Below are 10,953 nucleotides of genomic sequence, written 5' to 3' on the forward strand. Positions count from 1 at the left end.
GGCAAAAGAGGAAACAAGGGTAGTGTCTGGGCAGCAATTTTGCTCATTGCCGTGTTCCACACAGAGGTGTCCCACCAGCCCTGGGATCCATTCTGCCTGGAAAGAGGAAGACAAAGTACTTAACGTTTGAAGGCTTGAGGATCCAGGCTCAATCAACACATCTGAACGGAGGCACAGCTGGAGGCTCTGACTCAATCTAAACTGCAATGAGCCAGGGAAAAATAAAAGCTCAGTGCTTACTTGTATGGACGCCCAACCTGGCAGAGGGGTGGCGAGGCCCACAAACTTTCAAGGCAATGTCTGGGGGAGGCAGGTGGTAATCAGTGTCCTAGACCCACTTGGATCAGGGTCTGGAGCCCTGATCCACCTGTGGCCATTTGGCCCAGCCCTCCCACCTAAGAGAGGCTTCTGGGTCCCTTAAGATGCCTCTAGCTAGGGGTGCCTGGGTGGCTCAGTCGGTTAAGCATCCGATTCTTGACTTTGGCCCAGGTGGTGATCTCACAGTTTCATGAGTTCGAGCCGACAGCATGAAGCCTGCTTGGGATTCTGTCTCCCTCCCTCTCTGCCCCTCCCCTGCTTGCTCTCTATCTCTCTCTCTGAAAATAAATAAAAATAAAAACTTTTAAAAATGAAAATAAAAGACACCCCTCGCTGTAAGTAAAACAGCCAGCATTTTAGGCTTTAAATAAGGAAATGCATCATCTCACGCATCCGGAGGTCTGCAGGTATCAGAGCTCCAGAGCTCAACATGCCACCTGGGTATCGTCTTTGTTCCTGGCCACATAGAAGGATGGCCAAGCCACGTGCAGGTGTCCCACCCTCTACCAGAAGGGCTGGCTAACCCTCCTCTGACCTGTGGGCCAAGGTTGGGTCACATGTCCATTGCTGAGCCAGCTGCCAAACGGGACAGAGGGTGTTAATGCGACAAGCCTGAACTGGGGCCGCATGTGTGTGGGGCTCAGCCCCAATGCCCCCCAACACCTTGCTTGACTTTATTTCCAAATGGATCAGGACACAGTCCCAGGGTTACCCCCGCCTGGTGAAAGAAGGCATTCCTCATGAGGCACCTGGGTGGCTCAGTCCGTTAAGTATTCAACTTCGGCTCAGGTCACCATCTCGCTATCTGTGAGTTCGAGCCCCACATCGGGCTCTGTGCTGACAGCTCAGAGCCTGGAGCCTGCTTCGGATTCTGTGTCTCCCTCTCTCTCTCTGCCCTGCCCCTGTTCATGCTCTGTCTCTCTTCCTCTCAAAAATAAATAAAACATTAAAAAATGTTTAAAAGAAAGGAGACATTCCTCACGTGATGTTATATCCCAGACAACACCCCCTATAGAGCGTGGAGAATTAATTTCTTTACATATAAATCCTGTACATAACTTGTAAAGGGCACAATCTTGTCATGGGGACTTGGGATGTAATCCTTTGTAAACCTCACTGGGCATTTCCTCACTGGGAATGTCAGCCGGTGGCCTGAGCCAAGGCCTTGCTGGACCCCAGGATCCTTGGCCCCTGAGGCGTTATTCTTTACAGGTCACACTACCTTTGTGTCAGATTTCTTCTATCCCATTCACCTGACCCTGCCCCATTCCTAACATCTGGAGTGTGGGTGTTAAAAGGTCCAAAAGCCCCAGCTGGGGCTGATGGTGCTGTTAACCACAGGACCCTAAGGCCAGGACCCTGTGCGAGGAAACTCTGGATGCAGGGCTGAAGGCCCTTGGCCATCACTGCAGCCACCGCAGACTCCCTGGGGACCCCTCTGTTCCTCCAGAAGGTTCAAGGAGGCCTCTCTCCTGCCCAAGGCCCCATCCCGAGTAGGAAGGTCCTTCTTGGCTGGCTCCCTCCCAGCAGCTCCAGATGGTCCCTCCTCCTCTGCAGAAACGCTGAGATCAGACACAAAGTCCCCAGGACATTGGAAATGGAGCTCATGGAGACACTGGCCACTTCTGCTCCCTGCAAAATGGTGCTCCCTTCTTCTGATCATTCCACTGAAAGAGAACAAAAACATACATACACCTGTACCTTTTGGATGGGCCCTTAAAGTTTTTGGTTCTGATAAAATAACCGTCCCTGTGCCCAGCTGCTCTCGCTGGCTCTGCGGATCTGGCTGAAGGCAGCCCCTCTGGAGAAGACTTTCCTCTTCACACTGTCCCCGACACCTCTGGCTGGTCCTCAGGGCCAGTCCCGCTGGATGTCATCTTGCCCCCACATGCATGACCCCTCCTCAGCTCTGTCTCCAGCCCCTTCCCTCCGGGGCAATCTCACTCTTTCCTATGGGTTTAAGAGTCAGGACACCGACCACCCCAGCCAGGTCCATCCCATGCTGTAAATGCAATAACCCCAGCTGCTCCACCAGGGTGTCTCAGATCCCTTGCTACTCAGAGCCCCATCTCCAGCCCATGCCCTCCCCCACCCCTGCTCCAGTCCCTCCTTGGCTCACATCTGGCATCTCCACTGACACCAGGGCCCTGGGGGCATCTAGAGCCCCTCCCTTTCCTTGCTCCCACATCAAAGGGGTTACCAGCTCCGTCTACCCTCTCATTAGCTCTGGAATTGGCCCCCTCTTCACTTTAACCCTGGTCACCTCCCGCGGGCACGGCAGCGGCACCCACATGATTGTCCACTGGGCACTAGATGCCTGAATTTGAGCTCATTCACCAAAGTGCCTCTCTCTCTGGCTAGCCAGATGGGTGTCTCCAGCACCCCACACAGGGACTTGCACAAAGCAATGCTCAGCCTCTCCACACCCCAGCTCCTCATCTGTAAGGGCTGGGACCATACACCTCACCTCCCTCCCACTGTCACGCAGAGCTTGGAGCCTGGACATCCTCATTTTCAATGCAGGGTTGAAAATGAGGCTGCTCTCTGGAATAATGAAGCAGACTTCCTGATGAGAGAGCTCCCCCCTGCCCATCCCCCATCTCCACCCTGTCACTGCTGCTGTCTGGGCATCCGCATTCACCAGCATGGATGGATTCACCTCATCGAAGCAGCCCTGAGATGGGCAGCCTGGACTGTCAGCCACTTTCCAGTCTTGTAACCTTAGGAAACTTACATAACCTTACCACGCTTCAGTTTCTTAAACTGTATAATGGGCATAATAATATCACCTGCCTCAGGGCGCCTGGCTGGTTCAGTCGGTTAAGTATCCAACTTCGGCTCAAGTCACGATCTCGCAGTTCATGAGTTTGAGCCCCGCACCAGGCTCTGTGCTGACAGCTCAGAGCCTGGAGCCTGCTTTGGATTCTGTGTCTCCGTCTCTTCCTGCCCCTGCCCACTCACGCTCTAAAAAACAAAAATGAACATTAAAAAATGTTTTTAAAAACATGATGTAGAGGCATCTGGGTGGCTCAGTCAGTTAAGCATCAATTGGGTTTCAGCTCAGGTTGTGATCTCACGGTTTGTGAGTTCGAGCCCCACGTCAGGCTCCACATTGCTGGTGCAGAGTCTGCTTGTATTCTCTCTCTGTCTCTGTCCCTCTCCTGCTCACACTCTGTCTCTCTCTCTCTCTCTCAAAACTAAACATTAAAAAATTAATAAAAATTATAATAATATCACCTACTTCACAAGGTAGTTTTTGAGAATTTAATGACTTAACACTGAAGGGCTCAGAACTGATCCATAGCAGAGCAGGCCCTCCATACCTTAGCTGGTATTGCTTTCATCCCACCCTATCCCCAGCTCTGTGCAGCACTGGGCTGTAGGCGCAAAACTGTGCTCCTAGGAAATTTTCCAGCGTATTTTGACCACATGCTTTTTTCATATCATCACTGACTTTAGAACAAAATCCTGGCTGTACTGCAAGATATGGGTGGCTGGGATGCCAGAGCCTCATAAACAACCTTTTTCCAGGCTTGTGGGAAATACTGGGATTGACAAAACACAGCCCGGTGCATAGTAGGTGCTCAGTAAATATTTGCAGACCGAATTAACACAATAAGATAATTTCCAAAGGTAGATGCTATGAAGAAAAGAAAAAGAGGCCCATGATATAAAATGCATGGGACAAGGACGGGGGAGGTGGGGAAGGTTTCCGCTAAAAGCCGATCAGAGAGAAGTTACTGGGAATGGGCAGTCTAAGCAATGAGCATCTCAAGCAACAAGACCAGCACATGCAAAGGCCTGTGGCAGGAAAGAGCTTTCTCTCCTCCAGGGAAAGAAGGGCAGCAGTGTCTACAGTGGTAAAAGAAGGAAAAGAAGGAACATTTGAAGTGAAAAATGTAACCAGGGGATGATTAGGTGATGCAGAGCCTTGCAGGTCTCAGACAGGAAGTTGCATTTTGTTCTAAGGGGACGATATAAACAAGAAAATGAAGAAAAATCATGTTCATCACAAAGCACTCTGGGAAGTGGGAGCCCTTGCCAGGACAGTGGTCAGAGGCTTCCCAGCTCCCTTCTCAGAAGAAGGGTCACACATATCTATGCCCCATGATGATTCCCACTGCCTTGGTCACAGATGACTCCAGGCTGGGCCCCACAGGGGTCAATGAGACACAGGGTCTGCTCTGCTGGTGACTTAGCAGACATCTTAGGTAAACTATCTCCCTTGACCAACATAACATCCCACCCACAAGGTGGGACTGCAGCATTCCCACCTTCAGATGAAGAAGTGCAAGCTTGGAGATGGTAGTCCCCAAGGCAATGGAGCCAGGTGGGACCCCACTGACTCCCACCAGAACCCGAGTGCTCACTGTCCACAACGGTGCTTCTCTGGAACCCCTGACCTTCTGAAGTTCGGGCCCAAGCATCCCTGCTCTTTGCCTAAAGTAGCGGTCGTTAGCTTTTGCTTATAAACCCAAGCATCCTAGGGGCACCTGAGTGGCTCACTCGGTTAAGCATCTGACTTTGGCTCAGGGCATGATCTATTGGTTGATGAGTTCAAGCCCCGCATTGGGCTCTGTGCTGACAGCTCAGAGCCTATAGCCTGCTTCAGATTCTGTATCTCTCTCTCTCTCTCTCTCAAAAGTAAATAAAACATTGGGGCGCCTGGATGGCTCAGTTGGTTAAGCGTTGGACTTCAGCTCAGGTCATGATCTCACAGTTTGTGAGTTCAAGCCCTATATTGGGCTCTGTGCTGACAGCTCAAAGCCTGAAGCCTGCTTCAGATTCTGTGCCTCCCTCTCTCTGCCCTTCCCCTACTCATGCTATCTGTATCTCTCATAAATAAATAATCTTGTAAAAAATTTTAAAATAAATAAATAAAACACTTTAAAAACTTTATTAACTCAAGTACCCTAAAGTATGATGCATACGGGGCTTCTAACTGGTAGCCTAAAGAGTTTTGTTTTTCTACTCAAATTATTTTCTTTTTTTTCTTTTCATTAAATTTTTTAATGTTTATTTATTTTTGAGACATAGAGAGAAAGAGTGTGAGCAAGGGAGGGGCAGAGAAAGAGGGAGACACAGAATCTGAAACAGGCTCCAGGCTCTGAGCTGTCAGCACAGAACCTGATGCGGGGCCTGAACCCACAAACTGGGAGATCATGACCTGAGCCAAAGTCGGGCGCTTAATGGACTGAGCCACCCAGGAGCCCCTCAAATTATTTTCTAAGATTTTTTTTTCCAGTCAAAAGATTTCCCATGAAAATATGCATCGATGGCTTCTCTTGGGGGTGGGGGGAGGGGGAGGAATAGAGCACATCTGGCCGTGCTGTCCATAGGGTGGAACAGGGTGAGCACACATGGGCCACACAACCCCACCCTCACTGTCCTGTCTGGCTTCTAGGAGCCCACCTGTGCCTTCTTGGGATGGGGAGAGGGAGCCCTGGGTGGCCCCAGGGATGACTGGGCCAGCTCTCCAGCACAATCAGCCTCTGTGTTGCCACCACCACCCCAACCCCCACCTCCCCCTTCTCTACTATCTTCCATTTGGACCCCCACAATAGCTCCGGGATTGCTGGAACTTTCACCATCCCCACACAGTGGCCCCCTGCTGCTCACCAAGAGATTGCTACCACCCTCCCCGCCCCCGCCCCCGCCCCCAGCTGAGGATATAGGGCCCTGCAGACATGAGTCTGAAAGCACAGACCTGTGCTTTCAGCCTACACACACGCACGCGCGCGCGCACACACACACACACACAAACCCCATGCGTGGTGGTACACGTGCACAAACAGGCATGCAGACGCACACTGATCCCCAGCCCGCGAATGCCCAAAGAGACCCAAGACACCCTTTCCAGAGCGCACATGGCGTCCTGGCCTCCCTAACTGCATTTCCGAAAACGAGAAAGGAAATCTAATGACTCTCAGGAGGGTCCCCCGCGGCGATTTCCCATCTCCTTTCGGAGTGACCGCAGCAACAGGGCAGCCTGAGTTCCGAGCCAAGCCTCAGACTCAAGGACCCTCGTTGGGGTCCACCCCGGGAGCTGCTCGCCGGCCTTGGCCAGCCTCCCGTCTCTGAATGTCCTCGCCTGCCCTGGCCACGAGGGCTGTGAACAGAAGCTGCCAGCTCCCTCGGGGGTCGTAATGATGGTGGGAGCCCCTGGCCAGCTGGCTTGGGATAGCTGAGGCCCCCCAGTGGCCTCCGCAGGGCACAGGACCTCAACTTTGCCCCATCCTTACTAAACCCAAGGGCCCTGCCCCATGCCGTGAGCTTCCTTGAGCCCTTTGCCAAGGGCTGAGCTGCCACTTGTCAGAGGATCCCTTGCCCATAGGTCTGTGCTATGATACCTGTCCTCCTCCTGACCCGCTCTGCAGACCCGCTCTTAGGAAGCCCCTCCCCCAGCACGTGCAGGACCCCAATTCCACACAGAGCCCAGACAGAGCCCAGACAGAAGCTCACTATTGGCCATAATGTTGTTTTCAGTTTCTGAGCAGGCAAATCACATTATCAGCCACCCTGCCATACCTGAGGTCTGCTGAGACCCTCTGATCTTTTTTATGGTACCTTCCCCTCACCCCTGATGTTGGCAATGGAGAGTATGAACCCAATCACAGGTGTCACTAGTTTCCTTTTCCTGGAGCCAACCTGTTAAGACTATGTGGTGCAGAGCTGAGCAACAGTGGGGTCACAGGGCTGGGTGGCTCGAAGACTGACCCGGCCCTGGTCTGAGGGACCAAGGCCTTTCTTCCCTGACTCCTCCCAGAACACAAGACTGGCCTGAGAATTGCAGAGCCAGAGGTATCCTGGACAAACCCTGGGCTCTGGGGGCAGCAGGCCATGAGGGGCCATGTGGCTCAAGGCCCATCAGTGACTCTCTGATTGCCAGGATTTCCTGTCACTTGGCACCAGGGAGATGGATGCTTCCCAAAAGCCAGACCTCCCCTCACTAGAAACTAGACTTGGTCTCAGTGGACCTTGGGCCTCCATCTTGCTGGACCTTGGACCTTGGCCTCACTGGACCCCCAACCTTGGCCTCAATGACCCCCTGTGCCCCTTCAGCAGCCTGTCCTGGGCCACAGCCTCTGTGTTCCTGCCGCAGTCTTACTCTCCTCTCAGGGGGAAGCAAGGGCTCCTAAGGAAACTTCTGCCTTCTGCAGAAGCCCTACCCCACCGAGCAAGCTGTCATCCTGGAGAAAAAAATAAAAACCTCGCAGCCTCACTTATAACAAACTTGGTCTGTTGTGCAACTTTGCAGTACAGAATGTGCGTGTGCCCAACCTCCCTGCCGTTGCATAATTTTCCAGCTGTTTTCAGGACTATTTCATTCTTTGTCTGGCATATTTCACAAGCCATATATATATAAAAATTAGATATATGTAAATATAAAGTTGAGCATATGTGTGCAAGAAGACGTCAGGTGGAAAGCAGGGAAAGGAGGTGGGGGCCAGGACTTAGCAAAAAGGCAGATGAAACAAGTGTAAACATTTTGAATGCCACCTTCTAGAAGTCTGGGAGAGTAGGAGAACTTGGACTCAATTTCAATTTAAAGGGAGACATTTGTCCAGTAAAATCTATTTCAACGTGGTAGTGTTTGATTTCCCTCTTTGCTGGTTTTTTGTTTTTGTTTTCGTTTTCGTTTTCGTTTTGTTCAACAATCCCTAAAACCCCACCATTTTTGCAAAAGATACTCTGTGGGCATCTTCATTTCAAATATTTCTTAATAGCATAACCCTAGACGCCCTTGTAAGGGGCAGAAAGGCAGCAAGATGACAAGTCCCCTCCAGTGAGACAAGCCTGCACTTCCTCCCGTCGGGAATCCTGAGTTTCTGAGGTTCCACATGGGTTTCTCTCCTCCAGGAACCAGCACCTGCCCAGAATGGCACCTGTGAGCACAAGGACCCACCAGTGCTGGCCAGGGTGCACCCCAGGCCACAAGCTGGAGGCTTCGGGGCAGAATGCTGCCCCACACCGAGTTTGGAACAGCAGAGTGATACAATTATAAATGAGAGGGGGTGCCTGGGTGGTTCAATCGGTTGAGCATCCAGTTCTTGATTTAGGCTTAGGTCATGATCTCAGGGTTCATGGGTTCAAGCCCCGTGTTGGGCTTTGTGCTGATAGCACAGAGCCTCCTTGGGATTCTCTCTCTGCCCTTCTCTCTGCCCCTCCCCCATTTGTGTGCATCCTCTCTCTCTCTCTCTCTCTTTCAAAAACAAATTGAATAAGATATGTAGCTATAAAATTAAGAGATTTCCAATTAGAAAATGTAGATTCTGGGAGCACCTGGGTGGCTCAGTCAGTTAAGTGTCAGACTCTTGATTTTGGTTCAAGTCATGATCTCAAGGTTCATGAGATTAAGCCCTGCGTCCAGATCTGTGCTGACAGCCTACACGGGACTCTCTCTCTCTCTTTCTCTCTCTATGCCTCTCCCCCTCATGCTCTCTCAAAATAAATAAATAAAATTTTTTAAATAAAAAAAAAAGAAATGTAGATTCTGGGCTCCTTTTGATCAAAGACGATACCCCGGCAACACTGGGCTCACACCCCAGCATGGCAGCCGGGGAAGAGCTGAGGAGAGGCTGTTCCCAAGGCTTCTGCCCTTCCTCACCTGCATCAGTCAAGGCTTGCCTCTAGACCCACCCTGGAACCTCGTGGTGGAAGCAACAAGAATGATCCCGCACTCACAGCTCGGAGCCTGGCTGAGGCACTCTCCTGGCAGGGCAGGAAGCCTGGGGCGGTGCTGCTCCGCACTGGCCCAGGGCACAGAGACAACAGCTCCGGCGGGAGGCTCATCGCCTGGAGGACATCAGAACCTTCTAGAATGGTAAGCACGAATACACAATGCTGCTGAGACCTGGGGTCCAAACCAGCACACTGTCCCTTCCACCCATGTTCCCACGGCTAGGCAAGATGCATGGCCCGGCTTGCACGAAGGGGGCAAACGTCCTCTCCGTCCCGGAGTGAGAAGTGGCAAAGGCAGATTGGATAGTGTTTCCCCCAAAAGGCATGTGCACCCAGAATCTCAGAAAGGGACCTCACTTGGAAATGGGATCGTTGCAGGTGTCGTTGGGTAAGATGAGGTCATACCGGATTAGCGTGGGCTCTACCCCAGTGTCAATGGTGTCCTTGTGAGATGGGAAGTGGAGACACAGAGACGGAAACACATGGAGAACACCATGTGATGACAGAGGCAGAGATCGGAGTGATGACTACGTGTCAAGAAATGCCAAGGGTTGCCGCCAGCCGCCATGCAACTAGGGGGGAGACAGGGAACAGGGTCTTCCTCAGAGAAGAAACCAACTTTGCTGGCACCTTGATTTTAGGTGTCTGGCCTCCAAAACTGTGAGACGGTACATTTCTTTTGTTTTAAACCATCCAGATATGTCGTAATTCGTTAAGGTGGCCCCAGGAAACTACACAGGATGGGTGGGGAATGGCTCTGCCAGTCAAGCATCCAACTTCGACTCAAGTCATGATCTCACCGTTCGTGGGTTTGAGCTCCACATCGGGCTCTGTGCTGACAGTGCATTTCAGATCCTTCATGTCCCTCTGTCTCTCTGTCCCTCCCCTGCCTGCACTACTCAATTTCTCTCAAAAATTAATAAAATTTTGGGGCACCTGGGTGGCTCAGTCCATTGAGCGTCCGACTTCAGCCCAGGTCATGATCTCACCGTTCATGGGTTCAAGCCTCACGTCGGGCTCTGTGCTGACAGTTCAGAGCCTGGAGCCTGTTTCAGATTCTGTGTCTCCCTCTCTCTCTGACTCTCCCCTGCTCATGCTGTCTCTCTCTCTCTCAGAAATAAATAAAAAAACATTTTAAAAATTAATAAAAAAATTTTTCTAAAAAAAACAATGATATAATTTAACACACTGACCACTTTACACAACTATGCAAGACTCTCCTACTTGCAAAACACACTCATTCCCACCCAAGACAAGCAATCTTGGCATCAGGCTTGCAGTCCAGAATCTCATGTTCTAAGTCAGACCCGGATGAAAACAACTCTTGCTCCAGAGACCCACAGAACAAAAAGAGACGCTGTCTGCGCCCTTCCTCCCCTCCACCCCCCCATACACACCTCCAACATGCCATGGTAGAGCAGGGACAGGATCACCCAGCACACACTCCTGTTCAAAAAGGACGACAGGAGGGCGCCTGGGGGCTCAGTCAGTTGAGTGTCCGACTTCAGCTCAGGTCATGATCTCATGGTTCGTGAGTTTGAACCCCGTGTTGGGCTCACTGCTGTCGGCATGGAGCCTGCTTTGGATCTGCTGTCCCTCCCTCTCTCCCTGCCCCTTCCCTGCTTGCAATCTCTTAAAATAAATAAATATTTTTAAAAAAAATGTTTAAGTAGGACAGGAGGCCCCACACAGTCACTGATCCATACTAGCCCTTAAGCCCTGTTGGAGAAACATTGCCAGGAATTCTACCCTGGAGTAGGCAACGTTCTGTGATAAGGGCCCAGGTCCTCTCCCCGGAGCTGTATCCTCTGTCCTTTCTGGTCAGTGGCTTTTGGCTCTACTCTCTGGGAGATCCTTCCTTCTCTGTCACTCCCCTTGGTCACTTCTGAGAAGGACACTGGAAAATATGCCCTTCATAGCAGCTGGAAGTTTTCTCAGCCAGCATCTTGCTCA

Source organism: Hyaena hyaena, unplaced genomic scaffold (genome assembly GCF_003009895.1).
Source record: "Hyaena hyaena isolate Hyena2069 unplaced genomic scaffold, ASM300989v1 scaffold_428, whole genome shotgun sequence".
Classification (NCBI taxonomy): Eukaryota; Metazoa; Chordata; class Mammalia; order Carnivora; family Hyaenidae; genus Hyaena; species Hyaena hyaena.